Source organism: Doryrhamphus excisus, chromosome 4, assembly GCF_030265055.1.
Source record: "Doryrhamphus excisus isolate RoL2022-K1 chromosome 4, RoL_Dexc_1.0, whole genome shotgun sequence".
Taxonomy (NCBI): domain Eukaryota; kingdom Metazoa; phylum Chordata; class Actinopteri; order Syngnathiformes; family Syngnathidae; genus Doryrhamphus; species Doryrhamphus excisus.
In genome coordinates this window covers 27,871,576-27,897,964 of record NC_080469.1, presented here as the reverse complement: position 1 = coordinate 27,897,964, position 26,389 = coordinate 27,871,576, and the positions used below count along the sequence as shown (strand labels likewise).

Sequence of the window (26,389 nt, the reverse complement as noted above, 5' to 3'; positions counted from 1 at the left end):
GGTCTGCAAAGTGTTCAGCTGATGCACATTTACTGGAAAGGAAAATGGGCTTTTGTCACGGTAGCCATGCCGACACAAGCTAAAATGTTTCTCCCGCCAGGACAACACCCACATGAAATTCAAGCTTTGCTCGCAGACGAAAAAGAACCAGCTGGAATGAGCAATCTGCACCTCCAAGTCTGAGTTTATGGTTCTTGCCCAGAAAAGCATAGCTCACAGCCGTAATTGTATAGTGGTTCCTACTCTGTGTTGTGGCCGCAACAACCCCGGCCGATTCAGGGTCATGGCAGGTGTGTGTTGCTTTTGTAATTGTATTGTCTGAAAAGACAAGATTGTCTGTCCACTTGAAGTGTGGTGCTATAAAAATACACTAGTTTTGACCACACCTGTATTTTTAGTAAACATTATTAGCATGCAATGAATCAAAGTATAAGGTACGATGTCGGAGATCAAGAACGCTTTTGTTGGCAAAAAAGCCATAACATATCATTTCGACAATACGGGTATCAAACCCGCTATTTCTTGCATGTAGAGCAAGAACTCTAGCCTTTGAGTTAAATCCCCCCGCTGCACAGGAAGGCTGCCACAATTTCTGCAACACCAAAACACTAATTAAGATGTGTCATTTTGAGTCAACAAGACCATGTCCACAAAGGAGATGAGGTGACCGAGAGGTTAACGTGATGGACTGCTAATCCATTGTGTTCTGCACGCATGGGTTCGAATCCCATCCTCATCATACTATACTAATGCACCAGTTTTGACACCACCTGTGTTTTTAGGAAACATCATTAGAATGCAAATAATTAATTGCATTCTTGTGGGGGACAAGCTCAACAGTAGGAATGTTGAGAGAACTGACCAGTCCGCTATCAATGAAGTTCTCGTCCGCCCCAGAGCCAATTAATGCTGTGGTAGGAGAAGCTTCCCCCGCCCAGGATATCGTACCTTCCACCTGAAGTCGGCCCACCAAAGCGGATGACGCAGCCGGTGTGGTTGGAGCGGGCAGTGCCAGCAGCTGGGGAATATCCATAGGTGGAGGAAGAGCGTTGGCGTGCTGGGCGAACTGGACAGCGGGAAATTGTGTGTAGGACTCCCACAGTCCACAGGCGTGGACGGTGACTCCTCTCCGCTGACGAAAGGCGACTGGCTCCCAGTTGCATGGGGACGACACTCCCAACGTCATCAGACGGCGCTCCGTGTTTTGTCACGGCTGGTGTGTGTTGCTTTTTGTTGTTTTCTTGCCTGAAAGGACTTCTCGCTCGACCCAATTTTACTCTTGGCGAAACACTGATAATCCAGAACATAGCCTTAAACTGCAGGTGCATTAGTTGGAGGGCTCGTGGCCACCTGGTCACCTGAACAGGGACTTGAATCCCGGACACTCAGATCAAAAGTTTATTGTTCAGGTGATTGGCTCAACCTTTGTCTTGTCTGACCATTAACTATTTTTGTCCAGAAGATATTAGGCTTGTCCATGTGGGCAGTTTAAGACCTCCGTCGATCTTGGAGGTGGCAATTTCGGGACAGGGGCTTCTTCATCTCTGCAAGGTCAAGTACAGTATGCCAGAAGATTTTGCCTTGTGAGTTGTCCTCATTCATCAAGCGCCTGGATAGCTCAGTTGGTAGAGCATCAGACTTTTAATCTGATTGTCCAGGGTTCAAGTCCCTGTTCAGGCGGAGAAGAGTAGACCCCACATTACCAGCATGGGGACATACCAACCCAAGATGAGAACACACTGGGCGAGGTACACAGCAACACATGTGGCAGAAACACAGCTTCACCCTGGCCCCTCTTTTAGCCTCTACTGAAAAAGCGGAACACCACCTTTGCAGCTGAAATCGCTCAGTTGGGTGAGTGCGAGAATTAAGATTTAAAGGTCCGTGGTTCAAGCCTGGGTTTGAGCACAATCCCTGTTTACGTTGCGACTTTGCCAATAGTTTGAAAATGCTTATTGGCAGGCTGAAAGGACCTTAACTTCATTCATCAAAGGGCCACCCCCCAGACAACGTTAGAGGAGGTTACAAGCCAAACCTGTCAAGCCGTGATTGTGATTTCATGTTTTGTTGAAGAAAAGCCCATAATTTGTGGAACAATTTTCCCTACAAGGGAGAAACATTTGTCGATTTGGACAATTGTCAATATGCCCCCACATCGGACACATCGTCTTGTGTCATTGTTTGGCAACTGCTTCACCAGTCCCCTTAAAGGGCTTACCCTTCATAGTGTAGTGGTTAGCACGTTTGCCTTACATGCAAAAGGTCCCTAGTTGGAAACTGGGTGGAAGCAAGGCCGTTCAATTCCTTCTTTCACAAAAAAATCAAGGTGACAAATGGGAACAAGGATATGTGCTTGATCCCTGAAGGTGTGTACACGGGCATCTGTCCCCAGTTTGGACACACAATCCATATTTCCCGGATGACTGATCGGGTGCGTCACTGGCCTGCACGAAGGGGCTCATAGGAAGGAGGTGGCCGCTGTGGTGTCGTTGCATGCAAACAACATCCTCATCCTTGACACAGCGAAGACCAAGGAGGAGAATAATCGTGGATTCGGTCCGCTTACACTGGCAGGATTTCACCAGTCCTGTTGAAAGCCTGGCCACTGGTGTGGTTTCCGTCATGCAGTGGTTCGCCTAACACTGAAGACACTCCTTCGCCGACGCTGTGGCTTAGTTGGTCAAAGTTCCTGTCTCGTAAACAGGAGGTCCTGGGTTCAAATCCCAGCAGTGCCTTGCATATGTGTTTCAGCGACTCCATTTTTTTCTCTCCAACATTTCAAGTAAATGTTTTGAATCAGACGTCATGTTCTGTTGAAAAAATATCCATCATTTCTGATGTCATATGTAGCATAAATGTCATATGTACTACAATGCTCTCGACAAAGGCAAAAACATTGTGCATTTGGACATTTGCAGGGCTAAGAAAACAGACCACATTAGCAAAACAAAAGAGGTTCGGGTCTAACATTTAAGGGAAGCGCTCTACTATCTGAGGTAATTCCCCTGCTGCTGCAATGTTGGCAGAGAAGGTCCAGTCACAGAACTATTTTGGTTCCTTTGCTGGAGTACGTCAAAGTGACACTGTCTCTGCCTTGCTGAGTGCAGACATAAAGCAGTCCCTGGTGGTCTAGTGGCTAGGATTCGGCGCTCTCACCGCAGCGGCCCGGGTTCGATTCCCGGTCAGGGAATTTACATTTGGGTAGGTTTTGACTGGAGCTAGGATTTGTCTTCGGCCTCGGTCGAATGGTTGGGGTCATCTTGAAGCACAAACCGTTGTCATCCTGAAGCGACTGACAACAGAAATATAAACAAAACATGGACAACACAATAAGACAAGGTCCTCGACTGAGAATGCTGTCAGGCCTGGGTTTAGGGTGAGACAGAGCATTTGTCGGATGCTCAGGGATAGATCCTTGTTAGAATAAAATGTAGATAGAATGAACATAGCATCAGTTATCACCCTTATATCCATTTGCTTAGACAATAGAAAGAGTGTTTGAATGTGCTGAAGAAGAAATGTTCCTGTGACCCTGATCAGAGACCCCCAGCAACCCCCAGGTCCTGGAGGTGCCTGGATGCGCCAACCGCAACCCTGCAGATGTTCACGTAAATCCTGCAAGAACGTGTCAAGATAAGAACTCATAAAACAATAAAAGTAATTCCTCTCATATACACACAAATACACATAGAGAAACAAATACAGCTCGTGCAACTGCCACCCCTAGACCCCTAGAGTTGCATGACCATGTAGTAGGGACCCCCGAAAGAGAATAAATAAAGAGGAGTTTGAACTGCATACTCAGTGGAGCGGCATGTAACTGGGTATGTGGTTTCACTCTCCTCGCTGCGAGTAACTTTGAATATTGTTGTCTGTCTCTTCTGTATTTCTGCATTTAAGTGTTTTTACAAGTGTCACAGGAGTTTGACCCTGACAACCCACTGACTCACAACGACCTTGCACATCTACACGTGTCAGGGTTAAACATATTGGCCTCTCATGTTACATGGTGTGACTAGGGACGTGGAGTCAGTACTTCAGTCTCCGCATTGAACGTCTGCAGCAACTGCCCTAAGCCACTTGCTGCCGCTGCCTTTGCTCAGAATGAAGTCACAAGAGTGCCACACAGACTGACTCCTTGAGATAACCAAAGTCCTGTCTCTGAATTTGGACACAGGTCAAGTGGCTGGGCTTGTTGTGGGCGACCTGATGAGACCACCACTCAGCATGTGGCATGTGCGAGAGACTAGTCCGGGCGGGACCGGTGCAACTCATACTTACCTGCCAGGGGAGATACCATGATCAAGAAGGTGGTTCACCCAGGGCGAGGCTCAGCCATTGCACATGGGTTGAGCTGACCTCTGCGAATTCCCCAAATGCGGGAATCTCGACTGCATAATTTGTGGTAGTGGGGGACTGCGTTCGCGCTCTCCCCTTATCCCGTGTTTAAAACAAGAGGCAGCACCGTGCCGAGCTCCTTGGCTTGCGAGTGCAGCCAGACCGAGCAAGAAACGACCAGCCCAGCACTACCAATGCTTGCTGGAAAGGTCTGCCCGTCCACGGGAGACAACCAACCAGCCGTGAGGCCGATCTGCTCTCAGTCAGGAAACCTCAATGAGAAACGGCAACAAGACAGAGAAAGGGGCGTCGACAACCATTTCGATTGATCTGAGTCTAAAGTTCAAGGTTTGCTCGCAGGCAAATTTGAAGCAGCAAGAATGAGCAATCCGCACCTCTGAGTAGGAGTTCATGGTTCTCACCCAAAAAACGATAGCTTGTAGCCGTAATCGTGTTCTTGTTTGTATTCTGTGTTTTGTCTGAGTCACGGCTGGTGTGTGTTGCTTTTTGTTGTTTTCTTGCCTGAAAGGACTTCTCGCTCAGCCAAAGCAAAGCCAGGTAAAAACGCGTAATCATTTGTCCCTTTGTTGGAATAGTTGCATCTTGTGCCTGTAGTGACACTGCCTGCAGCAATGGTTATTTAACCACCACCACCTGCTCATACCCCGTTGGAGCAGCAGCAACCACCTCCTGTGTCAAAAAACTCAAACAAAAACCATGTCTGTGCTGTGGCCAACCAAAATCAAAATATCAAGTGGATAGGACATCAACCACGACGTTCATCAACAAGGCCCTGTCAGATAATCTTAGTGCTGCAGAAGGTCTGACAGACCCTAAGATGCCATTTAAAGATTTCAGTCAAACAGACTTCTTCCAGCGAGAGGTGGATGAGACAAGAAAGAGGGTGGAGGAAAAACAGCAGAAGAAGAGAAAGAGGGATGAATCCCCTCCACTCCCTGTCCGAAAGTGCCTCTGCAGGATGCAGCTGAAGCAGGGCCGGAAAAGCCCCCGCATCCACACTGGCTTCAGAGAAGTACATCTACTGTCCTGCCAAAGTGTTCTCCATCTATAGAGAGCACAGGATGGAAAAAGAGATGAGCTGGAGGGAGTTCCAGGCCTCTCCTTTCTATGAAAAGGAGAAACAAAGGCGGCAAAATAAGTGAACAATGTGTATATTCATTATTCATAACTGCTTACATGTAGATTTTTTTTATTATTATTGAGAGTGTTCTTGAGTGTGGCAACCTGATAAATAAATATTCTTTGTGACATTGCATTGATTTTGTATTTTATTTCAAGCACTGGTATCAATATAAGCCTGATAGGAATAATTTGTAATTATATAGGGATTCATTGGAAAAAAATAATATTGTGGAGAAGAAAACTGTGACTTGACTGATGCCTTAGACGGGATTCAAATACCTGACTTCATTTCTCCAAAGTCTCTCTGCTTGTCTGACATCTGTCTCGCATCCTGATTGGCTGGCAGCAAATGTCAACAACACAAGCAATTGCACAGAGACTACATCAGCATCACTGCAGTAAGGTTTCAATAAGTTTCTACTTCTGACAGAAATGTGCAAATACTCAAGTGCTGTCCACCTTAACTGTCAGGTGGTCCGTTCTCTTACGTTTCAGGTGTCATTCTGAGTTCTACCCTTTAGCAGGAAAAAGAGCCTTTGTACTTTTTCACATGAACTCTAAAGAAAGGTACAAGCAGAGATGCACTGCATTGGCTGGGAATTGGACCCAGGGCTCCCGCTCGGCAAGCGAGAATTCTACCACTGAACCACCAATGCCACATGGGGTTGCACTGTCGGAGAAAAGTGGCTGAGCCTATGCAAAGTGGCACTGAATGACAAAACATCACAATGTCATACTCTTTGGATTTAGCTCCTTCTGGCGTAATGGGATCCACAACAATCATGTCAGGTGTGGATGCACCGTAGACTCGTTTTTGAAGGGCAAGTGACAAAAAGAGGTACGTGGATCAAAATTCAGCTGCCAAAGTTTCACGGACCAAGCACCCAGGTACTGCTGGGATTTGAACCCAGGATCTCCTGTTTATTAGACAGGCACTTTCACCAGCTAAGCCATAGTGCCAGCTGAGCATGTCAACCTGGCAATGCTGCCTTTACTCTTCTAGACAGTAACTGCTTGCAACGTTGAGACAACGCCATTTGTCGTGTGTCATTCGGTCAGCAGGTGGGGAATCCCGTATATATTTGGCACCGATACAAAGGGTTTACCTATTGGGAAGAATGCAAGGGCTCTCCAAAAGAGTCCAACACAAGTGTCACACGAGGGTCTGGAAATGGTCCCTGGGACTGACACAAATAACTAGGTTGTTAATCTGGACTAACATAACATAATACCCACATGGGAAACAAAACGCAGTGTGAATGTGTGAATGCCTTTTAAAAAGTAGCCTCTGGAGGGTCAGGGTGGCCGAGTGGTCGAAGGCACTGCCTTCAGGTGCAGTGCCTGGACAGTAAACCAGGGGTACTTTTCAAAATGTCTGCTGCTGAAAAGTGTACAAAGAAGACCTATTGTATCCCGGGATCTTGCATTTCTCCTGAAAACAGGCTTTGTATCTCAACATGACCTCTGATAAAAAAGTATGGAAATACCAGTAGAGGACTGCTGGAATTGGAACCAATGAGCCCCTAGACATGTAATTTGACCAACTAAAGCATCGTGCCTGTGAAGCATGCAAACTTGACTTGAATGGGGCCTTTAGTAGAAAAGGAAATCCTGGGCATCTGGCACGGACACAAAAACAGTTCACCAATGGGGAAACATGTTCATACAAGGGAGGGAGACCAAAGTGTCAATTGTCACCAGTGAAACACCCTCGAGAGGTAAACAAAACAGCATGTCAAAGCAGAGCGTCAACAATCCTCTCAGTCACCAAGACTGCAAGGAGCAGATCAATGGGGGCAGTGGACCCCATTATCCTCTACCCAAAATTTAGACCACGAGTGCAGAGAATGCGGACCGTGAAGGAACAACAAAAGCCCCCGTCGACAACACCCTGCCCCTCATAACCCCCCGGCCCCATAACCAACAGCGCAGAACCCAGTGAACTGCGAAACACCCCCATCAAGGCAACCAACCGACCAGGTAAAGGTAAAGAAAACAGCATGGCACGGAGAATGCGGTCTGTTAAGGATGAGTTAGTCGATTTTAGCTGGAAACATTTGATGCAATGGTGTCCTGTGGTCGATTAGCTCAGTTGATCAGAGCGTGGTGCTAATAAAGCCACGGTCATGGGTTCACCCCCGTACCGACCACTCTTCTTTATCTGCTCCAGGAACAACAAAAGCCCACGGCAAAAACCCATCGGGCCCCATAACCAACAGCGCACAACCCAATCAACTGCGAAACACCCCCATCAAGGCCGCTAACTGACCGGGGAAAGGTCAAGAAAACAGCATGGCAAAGCAGAGCGGTGGCAAACCTCTCGCGCACCGTGACTGCATGAAGCAGATCAATGGGGGCGGCCACCCCATTGTCCTCTACCCAAAATTTAGACCCCGAGTGCAAAGAACAAACAGCAACAAAAGCCCACGTCGACAACACCCCGCCCTCATAACCAACAGGACACCAGGAAAACCTATCCAAGGGTCAATGTACGTCAGTTTGGAAGCACCGAACCAGGGTGAGGTTGACACACCTTGTCTGGTCCTCAGGGCGTCCGTGGCATGAGGTGAGACCCTACGGAAGTAGCACTATGCACTAGGCGCTCCACATCAATTGACAATACTGTTATTGGAGGAAGGAAAGAAATCAGGGCACAAACACCAGTCATGTTCTCGGTCGGTAACCTATCACTCACGTCGGGTCCACCGCACCACTACCAGAGGTCAGCCCTGAGGAGCGACCAGAAGAAGGCATCCACCAGTAAGGTAGAATTACACTAAGAGGTATTAATGCCGGGTTGTACAAATCGGGAACCTGTGGAAACGGTAATGCACATAAATTTACCTTTCACCACTGTGCTGCTGAATATGGGCTTACCTTTGACCTCTGTAACCTCGGGGTGCGCGAATGGCCTACAATTAGCCAATAAAACAAAGGATTCCTTGTAGAATTTAGGCAATCGATCCCGCTACCTCTCACATGCAAAGCAAGCGCTATACCATTTGAGCTAATTCCCCTGCTTTTCCTGAATTGGCAGAGAAGGTCCAGTCTCAGAACTATATTGGTTCTTGAATTAACTCAGAGCAAATGACTACTGGATCCTGGGAGGGAGCAAAGCAGTGGCTCAACATATTTGACAGTGCATCCCATGCCAGAAAGCTCGAGGAGCCACAGAGGAACAAAAGATGGCTGACTTACCTCAAGACCACATTGAGCCTTCTCCACCAATTACCTATGGTGGCATGGATTGTTTTGGCCCGTTTCACACAAAACAAGGGCGTAAAGAACAAAAACAGTACAGTCTACTATTCACTTGTCTATGTTCTGGAGGTGTTCACATAGAGATGCTGGAGGACTTGACCACTGACTCATTCATCAATGCCCCAAGATGCTTCATTGCCATCAGAGGTGCTGTTTGGCACATCCGATCAGATCAGGGAACATACTTAGTTTGAACTAAAAATGAAATGGAAAAGTCTCTAAAGGAAATAAACACAGAAAGAGTAACAGAATACCTGGCAGACAAGCAATGCAACTTTGTCATAAATGCAAGCCATATGGGAGGTGTTTGGGAGCGCCAGATCAGAACCATCAAAAGCGTGCTCATTTCAGTCCTAGCAAACAGTGCTGGCAGGTTGAGTGACAGTTCCTTGAGAACCTTTCTTTAGGAAGCCATGTCTGTTGTGAATAATCACCCTCTTACTGTGGACAATGTAAACAACCCATGTGTCTGGAACCACTGACACCTAACCACCTGATTACCATGTAGTCATCTATTCCCATGCCACCACGTGTTTCCAAAATGGCGCTGCGGACGGCTGCCTTGGTGTGTTGGTCCTCCAGCACCTGGACTCCGCAGGAACCTATGCTAGGATCCTGTTTGTGGACTTCAGCTCCGCCTTCAACACCATCCTCCCAACTCTGCTCCAGGAGAAGTTCTCCCAGCTGAGCGTGCCTGACTCCACCTGCAGGTGGATTACAGACTTCCTGTCTGACAGGAAACAGTGCGTGAAGCTGGGGAAACACATCTCAGATACAAAAACCGTCAGCACCTGATCCCCCCAGGGCTGCGTTCTTTCTCCTCTGCTCTTCTCCCTGTACACAAACAGTTGCACCTCCAGTCACCAGTCTGTCAAGCTCCCGAAGTCTGCGGACGACACCACCCTCATCGGACTCATCTCTGACGGCGACAAGTTTGCCTACAGGTGAGAGGTTGACCATCTGGTGACTTGGTGCAACCTGAACAACCTGGAGCTCAACGCCCTAAAAACAGTGGTGATGGTTGTGGACAACAGGAAGAACTCAGCCTCTCCTGTCCCCATCACCCTCTGTGACTCTATGATTGACATTGTGGAGTCCTTCCGCATCATCTCATCTCCCAGGACCTCCAGTGGGAGCCGAACATCAGCTCCCTCATCAAGAAGGCACAGCAGAGGATGTACTTCCTACGTTCCTATGGCAGCTGAAGAAATTCATCCTGCCAAAGACAATGTTGGTGCACTTCTACAGCTCCATCATTGAGTCCATCCTCACCTCCTGCAATCTCCCGTCCCTCCAGGATCTGTACGCCTCCAGGACCCTAAGGCGTGCAGAAAAGGATTGTGGCCGATCCTTCTCAACCCGGACACAGTCTCTTTGAGAGGAGGCTGCGGTCCATCAGGACCAAAACCTCACGCCACAAGAACAGTTTCTTCCCGTCTGCTGTCAGCCTCATCAACAAGTCCCGGAACCAGCCAAGGTGTTGAGGGAATCTGTTTCAGGGGCCTTAAAATCTCATCTCTCTTATTTGCAGATGATGTGGTTCTTATGGCCTCTACGGGCTGTGACCTTCAGCGCTTACTGGGACGGTTTGCATCTGAGTGCGAAGCGTCTGGGATGAGACTCAGTACCTCCAAATCAGAGGCCGTGGTTCTCAGTCGTAAAAGGGTGGAGTGCTCCCTCCGGGTTGGGAATGAGGTCCTACCCCAGGTGGAGGAGTTTAGGTATCTTAGGTATGGTCACGAGTGAGGGAAAGTGGGAGCGTGAGGTCGACAGATGGATCGGCGCAGCCTCGGCAGTAATGTGGTCGCTGTAACAGACCGTCGTGGTTAAAAAAGCTCTCAATTTACCGGTCGATCTATGTTCCCACCCTCACCTATGGTCATGAGCTTTGGGTCATGACCGAAAGAATGACATCTCGGATACAGGCAGCTGAAATGAGTTTCCTCCGTAGGGTAGCTGGACTCATCCTAAGAGATAGGGTGAGGAGCTCAGTCATCCGGGAGCGCTCAGAGTAGAGCTGCTTCTCCTTCACATCGAGAGGAGTCAGTTGAGGTGGCTCGGGCATCTAGTCCGGATGCCTCCCGGACGCCTCCCTGGTGAGGTGTTCCGGGCATACCCAGCCGGGAAAAGGCCCCGGGGCAGACCTAGGACATGCTGGAGGGATTATGTCTCACAGCTGGCCTGGGAACACCTTGGTGTCCTCCCGGTGGAGATGGAGGAGGTGGCCGGGGACCGGGAAATCTGGGCTTCCCTACCAAGACTGCTGCCCCCCGCGACCTGGACCTGGATAAGCGGAGGAAGATTGATGGATGTGGAGGTGGAGAGGTGTGACATTTCTGATCAAATTCAGAGGTCATGTGTTGGTCCCGAAAACGGTCTTTGCATTTTTTTACACCGATCAAAGGTATAAAAACAGCCCTGTTGCATTCGGAATCGGACCCGGGTCTCCGGGTCTGCTGAAACGACCGAAACATTCCCCATTCATTTCCAATTATAGCGAAAGCCCATTATGAATGTAATATACTTTTGTCCAGGAGTGGCGCTGTGGCCGCTTTTTCCTCCATCCATGTTGAACTTCGGGTAATAAACAGCACAATTGCTTTTTCCGAGCGAGCGAGCGACGAGACGGACAAAACTACAGTAAAAGAAAACAGCACAAATACTTGAAAATATTTTGTCTTTGAACTGTTCTGCTTTCATGTTTTTATGTGGCTGTTTGTGGTGTGGCGGTGCCACTTCCGCTATTGTTCGTTATTTACGACCGCCGCAGTATACCTATTACACGTAGTATACCTATTAGCATTAGCAACAGTTACATTACATTAGCAACAGCTTCAGCCAAAGCAAAGCCAGGTAAAAACTTAATCATGTGTCCCTTTGTTCTCATAGTTGCATCTTGTTTGAACCAAATTACAAATGTGTGTTTCATGGTTTTATTTGCCAAGAGCCCAAAAAAGATTGTCCATCCAAACTTCTCCAACTGCTGCCCACACTGGACCAGTGAAGACTGGAGGGAGGGTATTTCTCCTTTCTATGAAAAGGAGAAACAAAGACGGCAAAATAAGTGAACAATACGTATATTTATTATTCATAACTGCTTACATGTAGATTATTATTTATTTTTTATTATTGAGAGTGTTCTTGAGTGTGGTACCCTGATAAATAAATATTCTTTGTTACATTGCATTGATCCTCTCGCCCGAAGACAGCTGGGATAGGCTCCAGCACCCCCCGCGACCCTTGTGAGGAAAAGCGGTAGAAAATGAATGAATGACATTGCATTGATTTTGTATTTTATTTCAAGCACTGGTATCAATATAAGCCTGATAGGAATAGTTTGTAATGATATAGGGATTAATTGGAAAACAATAATATTGTGGAGAAGAAAACAGTCACTTGACTGATGACTTAGACGGGATTTGAAAACCTGAATTCATTTCTCTGAAGTCTCTCTGCTTCTCCGACGTCTCTCTTGCATCCCGATTGGCTGGCAGCAAATGTCAACACCACACGCGCGGCCCCCGCTTGGCAAGTGAGAATTCTACCACTGAACCACCAATGCCACGTGGGGACACACTGTAAGAGAAAAAAATTAAACTATCAAGTGGATGAGCCTCTGCAAAGTGGCGCTGAATGACAAAACATCACAATGTCATACTCTTTGGATTCAAGCACCTTCTGGCGTAACGGGATCCACAACAATCATGTCAGCTGTGGATGCACCATTGACTCGTTTTTGAAGGGCAAGTGACAAAAAGAGGTACGTGGGTCAGAAATCAGCTGCCAAAGTTTCACGGACTAAGCAGCCAGGCACTGCTGGGATTTGAACCCAGGATTTCCTGTTTACAAGACAGGCACTTTGACCAGCTAAGCCACAGCGCCAGCCGAGTAAGTCACCCTGGCAATGCTGCCTTTACTCTTCTAGACATAAACTGCTCCAACGCTGAGATGATGCCATTTGTCGTGTGTCATTCGGTCAGCAGGGGGAGAATCCCGTATATTTGGCACCGATACAAAGGGTTTACCAATTGGGAAGAATGCAAGGGCTCTCCACAAGTGTCACACAAGGGTCTAGAAACGGTCCCTGGGACTGACACAAATAACTAGGCTGTTAATCTGGACTAACTGTTAGAATAAAAAGTAAATTCAATTATTATAGTGTTAAGTTATCACCCTTATATCCGTTTGCTTAGACAATAGACAATAGTCTTGAGTGTTTTGAAGCAGCATTCCAAGACGCTGACCAGCAACTCCCAGCACCACTAATCTTGCAGGTGCCTGGGAATATCAGTAGCTACCTTGAAGATGTTCCTGTTCATCATGCAAAATGCGCCAAGATAAGAACACATAAGAACACAAAAAGTAATTGCTCTCACATACACACACACACACAGACAACAAGTACAGCTCGTGCAACTGCTTGCTTCCCCCTCCCCTTAGAGTTGCACAACCATGTATTAGGGACCTCCTAAAGAAAATAAAAAGAGAGGAGCATGAATGGCATCCTCAGAGTGGAGCGGCATGTCACTGGGTTTGTTTTTTCACTCTTCTCGCTGCGAGAAATTTTGAATTTTGTTGTCTGTCTCTTCTGTAATTAAAGTGTCACAGGAGTTTGAACCTGAACCTGAAGTTTGGTGCTGCATTCAGGTTGCAGTCTCTAATGAGGCGTCGGTTTGAGTCCCACTTCTGACAGCTTCTTGCATCTTGAAGTGGCGTCACCCTTCATTCTAAAGTGGCCGAGGCTGCTCCTCATGGGCAGTAAACCAGGGGTGCTTTTCAAAATGACCACTGCTGAAAAGTATACAAAGCAGACCTATTGCATTCTGGGGTCTTGCGTTTCTCCAGAAAACAGTCTTTGTTCTTCAACATGACCTCTGATAAAAAGTATGAAAACCAGAGTCATGGAAATACCAGTAGAGGACTGCTGGAATTAGAACCAATGAGCCCCTCTTTGCTAGGCATGTAATTTGACCAACTAAAGCATAGTGCCTGCGAAGCATGCAAACTTGACAATGATGCCTTTAGTAAAAAAGGAAATCCTGTGCATCTGGCACCGACACAAAAACAGTTCGCCAATGGGGAAAAATGTTCATAAAAGGGAGGGAGCCCAAAGCCAAACACATGTGTCAATTGAGCGGCCCTGGGTGGGCTCGAACCACCAACCTCTCAGTTAACAGCCGAACGCGCTGACCAATTGCTGCATAGAGACTACATCCGCATCACTGCAGTAAGGTTTCAGTAAGTTTCCACTTTTGACAGAAAGTTGCAAATACTCAAGTGCTGTCCACCTTAACTCTCAGGTGGTCTGGTCTGTTACTTTTCAGGTGTCATTCTGAATTCTGCCCTTTGGCAGGAAAAGAGCCTTTGTCCTTTTTCAACATGAGCTCTGGGTAAAAGCTTAGATATACTGTATTGGCCGGGAATCAGACCCGGGCCTCCCGCTTGGCAAGCGAGAATTCTACCACTGAACCACCAATGCCCGCCTGAGGTGCCTACCTTTTAACTGGAACTGGAAAGGCTTGTGTAGCCCCGCACACAAACCAAGTGTCTTCCTCACATGCACACCCAATGTGGGTCTCAAACCCAGGACCCTGAGAGTAAGAGTCTCATGCTCTACCCACTGAGCTAACCAGGCCTTTTTCTGCTGTAGATATAATTTTTTGTTTTTCTTTTTTATCGATGTGGCCATCTTGATGTTTGATCAATTCCACAGACAACCTTGTTTCAGAAGGAGTGAGACTTTCAGTCATCTGTAGTTCTACAGTCTCCGACTCAGGCAACATCTTTGTACCCGACATTTCCAATTTATGATCACTCTGCAACCGCCCCTGAACAGACACCCATGTCCACCCTCTCTTGGGGAACTATTGACTCGACTCAATTAAATGACTAAAACTAAAACCAAAAGACCATAGTTGGAATCCTCCCAGCCTCGTTGGCATATCAACGAGTATGTCCACACCCCGAGGTTATCAAACTCGCTCCCAAGGAAATGTTGGAACTCGGGAAAGCATTAATGGCAAGAAGTAGGATTAAGAATCCTACTTCTTGCCAAAACCTACCCTTTGAAGTAGAAGGAGAAGCCTACCCTATGGTAGAAGATAAGATATGCCTTTATTCACCCCTCAGTGGGAAAATTTGCAAGTTCCTGCAAGTTCCGCAACAGCAGGGGGAGTATCTCAGTATGTTTACAGACCATGGACTCCTCCTAAATTTAGATAAATAGCCTTATCCATGCCAAAACCACACAACAACCTTGACCAAATCCTGACTGACATAACTGACTTGGTACATAATCACCGTCTCAACGGAACTGAATTAGCCCAACTGTTGACATTGACCACAGGCTCCAAGTATGGTGCTTTTTGTACGGCCATTTAGCCAATTCTGCCAAAGAGGAATTCAGAACACCCCCGTGGCCCATTGCCATTTTTATGGTACCTGGCGACTTCAACCAGTGAACTCCACTGTACCGCTTATCCTCATCGACGGACTGTATTCCCCACCCTTTACCAGCATGGGGACATTCCAACCCAAGATGAGAACACACTGGACCAGGTACACAGCAACATAGTACGTGGCACAGACACAGCTTCACCCTACCCCCACTTTTAGCCCAGACTGAAAAAGCAGAGAAACCCCTTTGCAGCTGAAATTGCTCAGTTGGGAGAGCGTTGGATTGAATCTCTAAAGGTCCCTGGTTCAATCCCAGTTTTCAGCACAATTGCTGTTTACATCGTGAGTTGGCAAATAGTTTGTAAAGGGGTGACTTTGTTCTCTTGATTTCATCAAAATCGATCACGACAACACAGCCAATGACATATTAAGACCAGACAAGTGCAGTTGGGAGGTGACATACAGAATCCTGATGCATATCATGTTACAATCAGACACAAACCCGACCTTGAGTTCGCGCAAATGTTCACAGCATTAGGTCTGCAAAGTGTTCAGCTGATACACATTTACTGGAAAGGAAAATGGGCTTTTGTCACGGTAGCCATGCCGACACGAGCTAAAATGTTTCTCCCGCCAGGACAACACCCACATGAAATTCAAGCTTTGCTCGCAGACGAAAAAGAACCAGCTGGAATGAGCAATCTGCACCTCCAAGTCTGAGTTTATGGTTCTTGCCCAGAAAAGCATAGCTCACAGCCGTAATTGTATAGTGGTTCCTACTCTGTGTTGTGGCCGCAACAACCCCGGCCGATTCAGGGTCATGGCAGGTGTGTGTTGCTTTTGTAATTGTATTGTCTGAAAAGACAAGATTGTCTGTCCACTTGAAGTGTGGTGATGTAAAAATACACTAGTTTTGACCACACCTGTATTTTTAGTAAACATTATTAGCATGCAATGAATCAAAGTATAAGGTACGATGTCGGAGATCAAGAACGCTTTTGTTGGCGAAAAAGCCATAACATATCATTTCGACAATACGGGTATCAAACCCGCTATTTCTTGCATGTAGAGCAAGAACTCTAGCCTTTGAGTTAAATCCCCCCGCTGCACAGGAAGGCTGCCACAATTTCTGCAACACCAAAACACTAATTAAGATGTGTCATTTTGAGTCAACAAGACCATGTCCACAAAGGAGATGAGGTGACCGAGAGGTTAAGGTGATGGACTGCTAAGCCATTGTGTTCTGCACGCATGGGTTCGAATCCCATCCTCATCGGACTATACTAATGCGCCAGTTTTGACACCACCTGTCTTTTTAGGAAACATCATTAGAATGCAATTAATCCAAGCATCCGGTACGATGTGGGAGATTGAGAATGCTTTTTGCAGGCAGGCATCGATTCCACTTCATCTCACATGCGAAGTGAGCGCTCTACCATTTGTGGTCCTACAAGAATGAAATGTTTTCCGCATGTTGCAGAATTTTCCACAGGAAAGAAATCTTAATGTGGGGCTCGAACCCACTACCCTGAGATTAAGAGTCTCATGCTCTCCCGACTGAGCTAACCGGGCCTTTTTCTGCCAAGATATCACTTTTTATTTTTTTTAAATTGATGTGGTCTTCTTGATGTTTGATCAATTCCACACCCAACCTAGTTTCTCGGGGAACAAAGGAGCGAGAGGTTCAGTCATAGCTGAGAACTTTGGAAGTGTAGTCATCTTAACCCTCCTGTTATGTTCATTTGCCAGGAACAGCCATGATGTTCCCGGGTCAGTTTGCATGTTTATTTATCTGAAAGATGTCCAAAACCAAACAAATCCCCACAAGCATTGTTAGTTATTCACTACTAACTCCATTACTAACTATTCTATCAATCTTTAGTGCAATGGTGTACCTTACCTCTCACAGGTAGTGGTTTAATTAATTTTAATTAATTAATGAATTGAATTAATCAGATGCATCATGACCAGTCTGCATCAAAACATTATCTGAAATCCTGTGGCAGGTTTCTGGCATTGATTCTTAATTCAGTTGCCATCCCTGATAGATGGTAATGGTAATCATGCCCGCGTGGCAGGCGAGTCTCTTTGCTTGTCTGACGTCTGTGTCGCATCCTGATTGGCTGGCAGCAAATGTCAACAACACGCGCGCGGCCCCGCGCGGCCCCCGCTTGGCAAGTGAGAATTCTACCACTGAACCACCAATGCCACGTGGGGACACACTGTAAGAGAAAAAAAATTCAACTGTCAAGTGGATGAGCCTCTGCAAAGTGGCGCTGAATGACAACACATCACAATGTCATACTCTTTGGATTCAAGCACCTTCTGGCGTAATGGGATCCACAAGAATCACGTCAGCTGTGGATGCAACGTCAATTCGTTCTTGAAGGGCAAGTGACAAAAAGAAGTACATGGTTCACAAATCAGCTGCCAAAGTTTCACTGACCAAGCACCCAGGCACTGCTGGCATTTGAACCCAGGATCTCCTGTTTACTAGACAGGCACTTTGACCAGCTTAGCCACAGTGCCAGCAGTGCATCTGGCACCAACACAAAAACAGTTCGCCAATGGGGAAAAATGTTCATACAAGGGAGGGAGTCCAAAGTCCAACAAATGTGTGAATTGAGAGTCCCTGGGTGGGCTCGAACCACCAACCTCTCAGTTTACAGCCAAATGTGCTGACCAATTGCGCGACAGAGACTACAACAGCATGACTGCAGTCAGGTTTCACTAAGTGCTGTCCACCTTAATTCTCGGGTGGTCCGGTCTGTTACGTTTCAGGTGTCATTCTGAATACTGCCCTTTCGCAGGAAAAGAGCCTTTGTACTTTTTCAACATGAGCTCTAAAGAAAGGTACAAGCTGAGATATACTGCATTGGCCGGGAATCGGACCCGGGCCCCCCGCTTGGCAAGCGAGAATTCTACCACTGAACCACCAATGCCACATTGGGAAACACCATCGGAGAACAAATTAAATTGTCGAGTGGATGTGCCTCTGCAAAGTGGCGCTGAATGACAAAACATCACAATCACAACACACGCACATGATGCCAGGGGAGGCCGAGTACTAACAGAGCTGAGCGAGAGGGCATAAAAAAAAAATAGTGACCTTGTGGTGGTTACCCGACAGCACCAAGGATATGGTGCACGTCTGATGCGTAATGCATGCCAGGTGATGTTCATCTAGCGAGCGGACATTCTTGTGGGGGACAAGCTCAACAGTAGGAATGTTGAGAGAACTGACCAGTCCGCTATCAATGAAGTTCTCGTCTGCCCCAGAGTCAATTAATGCTGTGGTAGGAGAAGCTTCCCCCGCCCAGGATATCGTACCTTCCACCTGAAGTCGGCCCACCAAAGCGGATGATGCAGCCGGTGTGGTTGGAGCGGGCAGTGCCAGCAGCTGGGGAATATCCCTGGTGGAGGAAGAGTGTTGGCGTGCTGGGCGAACTGGACAGCGGGAAATTGTGTGTAGGACTCCCACAGTACAGGCACAGCCACAGGCGTGGACGGTGACTCCTCTCCGCTGACGAAAGGCGACTGGCTCCCAGTTGCATGGGGACGACACTCCCGACGTCATCAGACGGCGCTCCGCTGCTGGAGCAGGGAGGGAGGAGTGGTGCCGGAAGAGCCCCAGGAGGTGGGATTTGGAGCCGACATGTGGGTCGGAGAGGCTCCGCTGTGCGCTGCGCTCCCGCAGCCGGTTGTCGAGTCAAATGGATAGCGACAGAGAGCGGCTGGAATGACAAGGCGCTGTGGAGCGCATATCGGGCGAGTGTTAGAATAAAATGTAGATTATTTTGTTAGTTATCACCCTTATATCCACTTGCTTAGACAATAGAAAGTGTTTGAATGTGCTGAAGAAGGAATGTTCCCGTGACCCTAATCAGAGACCCTCAGCGACCCCCAGGTCCTGGAGGTGCTTGGATGCACCAACAGCGACTCTGCAGATGCTCATGTTAATCCTGCAAGAATGTGTCAAGATAAGAACTCGTAAAACATTAAAAGTAATAGCTCTCACATACACACACACACATAGACAAACAAATACAGCTCGTGCAACTGCCTTCTCCACCCCCCCTTAGAGTTGCACGACCATGTAGTAGGGACCCCCGAAAGAGAATAAAAGGAGAGGAGTGTGAACTGCATATTCAGAGTGGAGCGGCATGTCACTGGGTATGTGGTTTCACTCTCCTCGCTGCGATCAACTTGGAATATTGTTGTCTGTCTCTTCTGTATTTCTGTATTGAAGTGATTTTACAAGTGTCACAGGAGTTTGAACCTGACATTTACTTGGTTCTTCGAGCCAGATCCCAAGATACCTGAGGAGTCCAGTTGTGGAGCGGACAAGACAGAAAGACCGTGGCCACGGCAGACAAAACCCTTTGACGGGCTGTCTTCTCAGCTCAACAACTGGAAGCTGAAGGTTGACGGGATACCTACGGAAGAGACGACAACAATCAGTAAGACACTTTTGATCAGAGTGTGAGTGAAAGGGCGCCGTCCCTTTGTGTTGTGAGTGAAAGGGTGGCATCCCTTTGTGTTAAAGCAGGGGTGGGCAAACTGAGACCTGGGGTCCACATGCAGCCCGCTAAGGGTTTTTGACCCCTAGAGCTGAGTGCGGCCCGCGAGTCAATAAGGTTTGTCACCCGGTGCTAAAAGCCTTGTGTATACTAGTCGCTGGCAAGCAAAGAGACGGACTCGACAGTCTTCTGTAGGAAGACGAGCTGGCAGTCTTGTGTAATAAGATGGACCCACAGTGTTACGGAGTTGGCGGTCTTTCACAATAAGACAGAGTTGGCAGTTTTTTTAACAAAGACAGAGTTGTCGGTCATGTTAGGCTAGAAAAGGAGTGCCTCCACGGTGAAAGGCCTTTTCGGGGTTTGAATGTGAAAACGTACAAATGAGTGTGTGAATGGGAGATTTTGTCACTAGACAGGTCTTCATATTAAAGGGTGAGAAATAGAGTAAGTCTTTGAGGAAGCAGAGGCAAGAATTCTCCACCCTCACCGGGGTAGAAGCTTGAGAAGTACCTCAAAGAAAAGTTCATTACTCTCTCACTGACAAACAACCCTGTTGTTAGTTTTCCCTAGGAAGCTCATCACAACAGGGACCAAATTATTCCCAAGATGGGAAATAAAAGTGGAAAAACACAAGTCAAAAGGGAGGAACTAAATTGCAAGGATTGGTGTTACGTGTTTCAGCACCAACCAACCAAAATAAAACATCTAGAAATATGGATTAACAAGTATGGTTTTGACGGACAATTATCGATCCCTAAATTAATAAAATTGCAACAGGATATAGCAAAAAGGAACAAGAATCAAACCAAAAAAATGCAAAAGCAAGGGTATGATGACCTGTCATATTGGAAGGAGTTGGCAGAGAGAAGGCAAAAAGGCGAGGCGAAGATGGAAGAAAGGAAGGCGAGAGATAGAGCAGAAAAAAAAGGTTGTAAAAAGGAAGAGTTATATAAGATAGTAAGGGAAGTTTTACTTCAGGAGTATCAGAAAGATGAAGGAAAAGTAAATGAGGAGAAAGACGCAGACACATTTTTTACACGAAAGGAAGGTAATGAAAGTAGGGTTATGCCAACTAAAGGAGTGAGCAATAGTAGTCAAAATGATGGTGTAGTAGGTGGACAATCACAATTGTATCCACAGTTCGCTGAACCCCCACAATATGACAACCACGGTGTCAGACCATCAGTGCCATACCCACCACAAACAAGAGCTAAACCTTTTTCTGTTGAGTGGTCAAAACAGATGGGAGAAGTATTTTCTCCTAAATCACCATCTAGGGTTTCACGGGAAACCGATGCGTTTCCAATGATAGAAGTACCGAACCCTAATGTAGCCAATGATGAACGTCCCACAATCCTAGTGTATCGTACATGGACACAGGAAGATGTAAAGAAGGCCTTAGATGGTGTCACACCTGTAAAAGAGGACGCCGTAAGATTTATTACAGACATGAACAACTTGAGAATGTCATACCACCTGAACGGAATAGAAGTACAACAAGTGTGGATGAGAGCCTTAGGGCCAGAGTGGTGTCTGTGTAAAGGAAATTGGAGCCCCACATATGGCAATGGCCAACCTGTGGCCCATGATGACCCCACATTGGAGCAAAGAATCAATCAGTTGGAAGAGAGAGTCCTAGCAAAGTTCAGGAAAAGAGCTAATTACTCAACAATAGGACAATGCAAACAAAAGAATGACGAATCATTTGATGAGTATAGAGTGCGTATGATTACGGTATTCAAACTAAATAGCGGCCTTGCTGAAGATGATGAACCCACAGGCCCATACCAACAACAGTTAAAGAATGCGATACATGCTAATTCAAATCCTGGCATAAAAGGGTGGGTTGATAAACATTTCATCGGAATGCCCACAGCAACTATGGCAGACTATATCACACACGTGCAGCATGCAGCATGCAAAATGCAGGTGTTAAGTAACAAAAATAAGATGCAAAAATACACACCTTTGTTACAGATAACGGAGAAATCCTCTTTCAAAGTCAAGGACGATTCAGAGGAAAAGGTAGCGGAACAGGTAGACAGAATGTACGAAGCTATCCCAACAATACTGGATGTTGGAATTGCGGTGAAGAAGGTCACTTCTCCCGTGATTGTGACAAAGGCCAGTTCAAAAGGAACCAAAAGCCATATTAGGCATGACTAGGCTTGTCTAAACAAATAGAACCAGAACCAAATGATGAACCAGTAGTAGAATTAAATTTACAAGAGGTATTTGCCTTTGAACATCGCAGAAGTCACATTGGAAGTGAATGGTAATCCAATCAGATTTCTTTGTGACTCGGGAGCATGTAGAACAACTTGCAGATATGAATTTCCACATTCAAGATCTGCAGGCAATACATGGCTCAGGACAGCAGGAGGAAAATTTGACAATAATGGTCAAGTCCCTACCAATAACGTTGTGGTCCATCAGATGTAGGACTAATTAAAAGTGCCCAACCTGTACAAATTAAAGCTAAAAATGATTACAGGACATGTGTTAGGCAATACCCAATAAAACCAGATGCATATGAAGGAATAAAACCAGTGATAGAAGAATTGTTAAAAGCTAAAGCCTTAGTAGAATGTAACAGCTCAAAATGGAACATCCTTAATTTTCCAGTGGGAACAAGTGCCACTCTCTGTGGGATGGAGAATGATACAGGACAAGCTGTAAATCAAGCTGTGGTGGCAAGAGCACCTTGTGTGCCTCACCCACACACATTGTTAAATTCTTTACCAACAGATGTCACATGGTTCACCATAGTAGACATCAGTAATGCATTCTTCTCCATTCCAATACATAGAGAAAGAAGGTTTAGGTTCGCATTTACGTTTGCAGGAAAAATATACATACACACGCCTACCGCAAGGATATTGTGAAAGCCCGAAAATGTATTCACAAGCAATGATAGCCATTATGTCTATGTTTAATCCCCAAATGAAAGCCATATATTACTATATGTAGATGACATCCTACTAGCGTCACCAGATAGGAAGTCATGTGAGGAAGACACAATAGCCTTATTGCACCATTTAGCGAAAGAAGGCCTTAAAGTGAATAAAGACAAAGTACAATTTTGTAAGCAATCAGTGAAGTATTTAGGGCATCAGTTGACAGGACAAGGACAAACTATTCTAGCTGACAGGAAACAAGCAATTTTAAATGCACCTAAACCACAAACAAAAAAGCAAATTATGTCCTTCTTAGGACTCACTAATTAGATGTAGATGTTGGATTCCAAACTATGCACAAATAGTGTCACCATTAACAAACTTAATGTATAAAAATGATGTCACTCTTACAGTGGAATGAGGAGGCAGAAAAAGCATTCTGTGAAAAAGAGTACTGGTAGGAAGTTTGATTGTAGCACTGCATGATTACAGCAAAACATTTAAACAAACAGTAGATTATAAAGATGTGAAGTGAGGCCGAGGTCATGTACTCAACTCAGTCTTACCAAGAGTATGGTGCAAAGAAACAACCAATAGCGTACTACTCTTGTAAGCTAGATGCAGTAGCATGCGCCATCTTACATTGTGTGCGGGCTAATAGCAGCATCTATGGCCGTGGAAACAAGTGCAACCATTATATTGTTCCATTTACTAGTAACTGAAAGTACCTCATGCGGTTTCCACCCTGCTATTGCAGACGAGCATGACATTTTTGTCTCCTGCTAGACATCTGTCTTTTGTCTCAACCACATGTAACACTTGAGCGATGCACCACGCTCAACCCAGCTACCCTTCTACCACTCCCTGAGGAAAGCGAAACACATGATTGTGATGAACTAACAACACAAACTACAAAGTGTAGACCAGACTTATTAGCTCAGGCACTAACAAAAAGAGGAGATTTTTGTAGATGTTTCCTCAAAGAAAAATGATTTGTGGAAAGAATCATAACTGGCTATGCAGTCATAGCGCTTACAGAAGCATGCAAATTAATGAAAGGTCAAAAGGTGACAAATTATACCGATAGCCAATATGTACATTGAACAGTACATACCTTTGCAGAACAGAGGTATGATAACATCAACAGGAAAACCAGTAACTCATGCAGGATTGTTAACAGCATTACTAGAAGCAGTGCAATTACCAAAACAAATTGCATTGCATGTAAATGGGACTTACAAATAATACTGATCCGATATCCTTAGGAAATGCGTTCGCTGATAAAATGGCAAAACAAGCGGCACTAAAGGAACTGGACCATCTTGAAACTGAAAGATTACAAGTAGACTTTGAGATATTGGCTGATATGCAACAACAAAGTCCAAAATAGGAAATTGACCACTGGCTTAGGAATAAAGCAACCCTGGACAAAAATGTTTATATGTCGACAGAAAAGAAACCAATCTTGCCAAAAAATTGTAAAAGTGGGCTGACATTTTGAGCCATGGTGTTACACATGTCTCAACAGGAGGGATGTGTCACACTATTAACACCCACTTTAATTCGTGTTTAAAAATTCTTATTCAAAAAATTTTTGTTGAGCGTTTTTAACGTGTGCAAAACACAACGTCCAGGACAACTTGTGACCGAGGCGTGGCCAATTTCCAAAACGACAATATTAATTTCAAGTAATACATATGGACTTATTGAGCTAATTAAAAGTGAAGGAAGGTCAGCCCTGATTCTTGCATCCCAGAGCTGTTGTAGATTGGCCTCATATGGGATGGAGTAGGGGTATGTGTATGAGATGGACCAGGATCCTGTTCCTGGACCAGACACTTGCTCCTTCACCCCATTATCTTTATTGCCTCCTGAGTTTAGTTTTCCAATGAGTGAATGACCATAAATGCCTGAGACCATCCTGGCTTTTTGGTTCTCCCACAATGATCTCTGCAAAGATAACACGAGACGCAGCACAGGATGCTGTGTCCTGACCTTCTACTAACTTTACTAGTGGTTGACAAGTACTGATCGCAGTTTAACATGGTACTCATCTGATCTGCATGGAATATATTGAGAATGAAACAGAATTAGACTACAGCAGTCACTTTGTAAATTAACTTGTAAAAGAAAAGAAAAAAAGGAAAGAAAACAGGAACAATGTTCCGCATGGACTTAAAGAACCATAGCGCGTACCATCCCCAAAGTGGAGGACTGGTAGAACAGAAAATGCATGGAAGAAACAAAGTGTCCAAGGACATAATGTTTAGATCCAGTTAAATTACACATAAACATAACGGCACAAATGGTTTGAGTCCATATGAAACGTTGTTTGTCAAACCTTATAGGTTGACACAATTCGAAAATGTGTAGGAAACTGATGACGATTCTACTTTGATAGAAGACATGAGACTGACACCAGGAGACTGAGTGTTGAGTAAAAGTGGAACAAGAAAACACTGGCACTCTCCCAAGTGGGAAGGGCCTTATCAAGTACTGTTAACGACACCAACAGCATTAAGAATTGTAGAAAGAAACACTTGGATACGTCAAACGCATTGTAAAGTAGTCATTGTTCGGGAGTCTGACGAGGAAGGTAAAGACCAGTCTGTGATGCAGGGGACTTCAGAGTCCTAGACTCTGAGGCATTGTGTTGAGCAGTGAAGATTATAGCACATACCCTGGTCCAGAAAACCGAACAATGCATCCTAGTTCTAAGATCACTATTGTAACAGGAGGATTGGTGTTCCTGATGTTGCAGTGTCCTCGTTCCCATACAGTACCTCAGTGTCTCAGAGTGGTCCATGATCTTGATCTCACACCTCCACCTTTGCTCTGCCAACAACCTGAAAACAACATACTGATACAACAATATGCATAATGAGTCCTCTCATCACCTCCAGACATGCATTGTGTCCAGTTTTATCTTCACCAAGACCTGAAGAAGATCCATCACATGAACTGTGCTCTGACAGCAAACGATCCCTTCCAGACTGAAAGTTCAGAAGATGTTTGCTGACATGGTGTTTATGGTGACAACGACAATCACATCACCAGCCACTAAAGTGGAATGTGGCCGACTCAGAACTGGACAGGATCACACCTTTGATGCAAGGACAAGCCAAGCACCAGAATCTAGAAGTGGCAACAAATGGCCACCAGCAAGGAGGACATCCAGAGGAGAGACTAGAACAGCAATATGACCCTGGCATGTGCAGAGAAGGAGACTTTGGACCAAAGACTTGATGGAGGACTTTCTTAACAAGCAAGGTGGAAGGAAGCAAGGAGGTGGGGTGTGATGGGATCATGCCTACTCTGACTCATCTGATGCCAAGGTTGACACTGAAGTAGACAGTAACGCACACACACACACACGAACACGCACACACACACACACGAACACGCACACACACAAACAGTACTCGAGAACAGACGTGTGGTGTTGATGTAGAGACAAATACCACTATGAAATTGTATATAACATGAGCGGAACGTGCAGTAGTGACATTACAGATTTCAGTATCCATTTACCCTATGAATGTTGACATGTTACTAAATGCTAAATCTTTGAAGCAGATGAACATCACCTCCCAAACTACTTCCAAACAAAAAGGGAGGTTCCAGACACCGACTGGATAACAAAAGACAATCCCACTTACATCGATGCCATCAGCGTGCCACGAGGGGTACCACCAGAATACAAACTAGTAAATCAGATTGCAGCGGGTTTGGAGGGAAAGTATTATCCCATGGATAACAGTTAACAAAAATGTGGATAGGATTAACTACCTCCACTATGACATACAGAAGCTTGGGAACTACACCGAGGCCGGA

General features: G+C 45.8%; 10 non-coding genes across 10 annotated transcripts; 7 read left to right on the top strand and 3 right to left on the bottom strand.

Annotated features, from left to right (window-relative positions):
• Positions 1–657: 657 nt before the first annotated feature.
• Positions 658–739, top strand: trnas-gcu (transfer RNA serine (anticodon GCU)). Its single transcript has one exon. It is a non-coding gene; the product is annotated as a tRNA-Ser (tRNA).
• Positions 740–1,607: 868 nt separating this feature from the next.
• On the top strand, positions 1,608–1,680 carry trnak-uuu (transfer RNA lysine (anticodon UUU)). The gene has a single exon. It is a non-coding gene; the product is annotated as a tRNA-Lys (tRNA).
• A 532-nt stretch (positions 1,681–2,212) lies between these two features.
• trnav-uac (transfer RNA valine (anticodon UAC)) lies at positions 2,213–2,290 on the top strand. Its single transcript has one exon. It is a non-coding gene; the product is annotated as a tRNA-Val (tRNA).
• Positions 2,291–2,661: 371 nt separating this feature from the next.
• trnat-cgu (transfer RNA threonine (anticodon CGU)) lies at positions 2,662–2,735 on the top strand. The gene has a single exon. It is a non-coding gene; the product is annotated as a tRNA-Thr (tRNA).
• Positions 2,736–3,118: 383 nt separating this feature from the next.
• trnae-cuc (transfer RNA glutamic acid (anticodon CUC)) lies at positions 3,119–3,190 on the top strand. Its single transcript has one exon. It is a non-coding gene; the product is annotated as a tRNA-Glu (tRNA).
• Positions 3,191–4,273: 1,083 nt separating this feature from the next.
• Positions 4,274–4,437, top strand: LOC131128846 (U1 spliceosomal RNA). The gene has a single exon (XR_009129729.1). It is a non-coding gene; the product is annotated as a U1 spliceosomal RNA (small nuclear RNA).
• Positions 4,438–6,066: 1,629 nt separating this feature from the next.
• On the bottom strand, positions 6,067–6,137 carry trnag-gcc (transfer RNA glycine (anticodon GCC)). The gene has a single exon. It is a non-coding gene; the product is annotated as a tRNA-Gly (tRNA).
• A 6,413-nt stretch (positions 6,138–12,550) lies between these two features.
• On the bottom strand, positions 12,551–12,624 carry trnat-ugu (transfer RNA threonine (anticodon UGU)). Its single transcript has one exon. It is a non-coding gene; the product is annotated as a tRNA-Thr (tRNA).
• Positions 12,625–16,332: 3,708 nt separating this feature from the next.
• On the top strand, positions 16,333–16,414 carry trnas-gcu (transfer RNA serine (anticodon GCU)). The gene has a single exon. It is a non-coding gene; the product is annotated as a tRNA-Ser (tRNA).
• A 1,595-nt stretch (positions 16,415–18,009) lies between these two features.
• On the bottom strand, positions 18,010–18,080 carry trnag-gcc (transfer RNA glycine (anticodon GCC)). Its single transcript has one exon. It is a non-coding gene; the product is annotated as a tRNA-Gly (tRNA).
• Between the last annotated feature and the right edge of the window lie 8,309 nt (positions 18,081–26,389).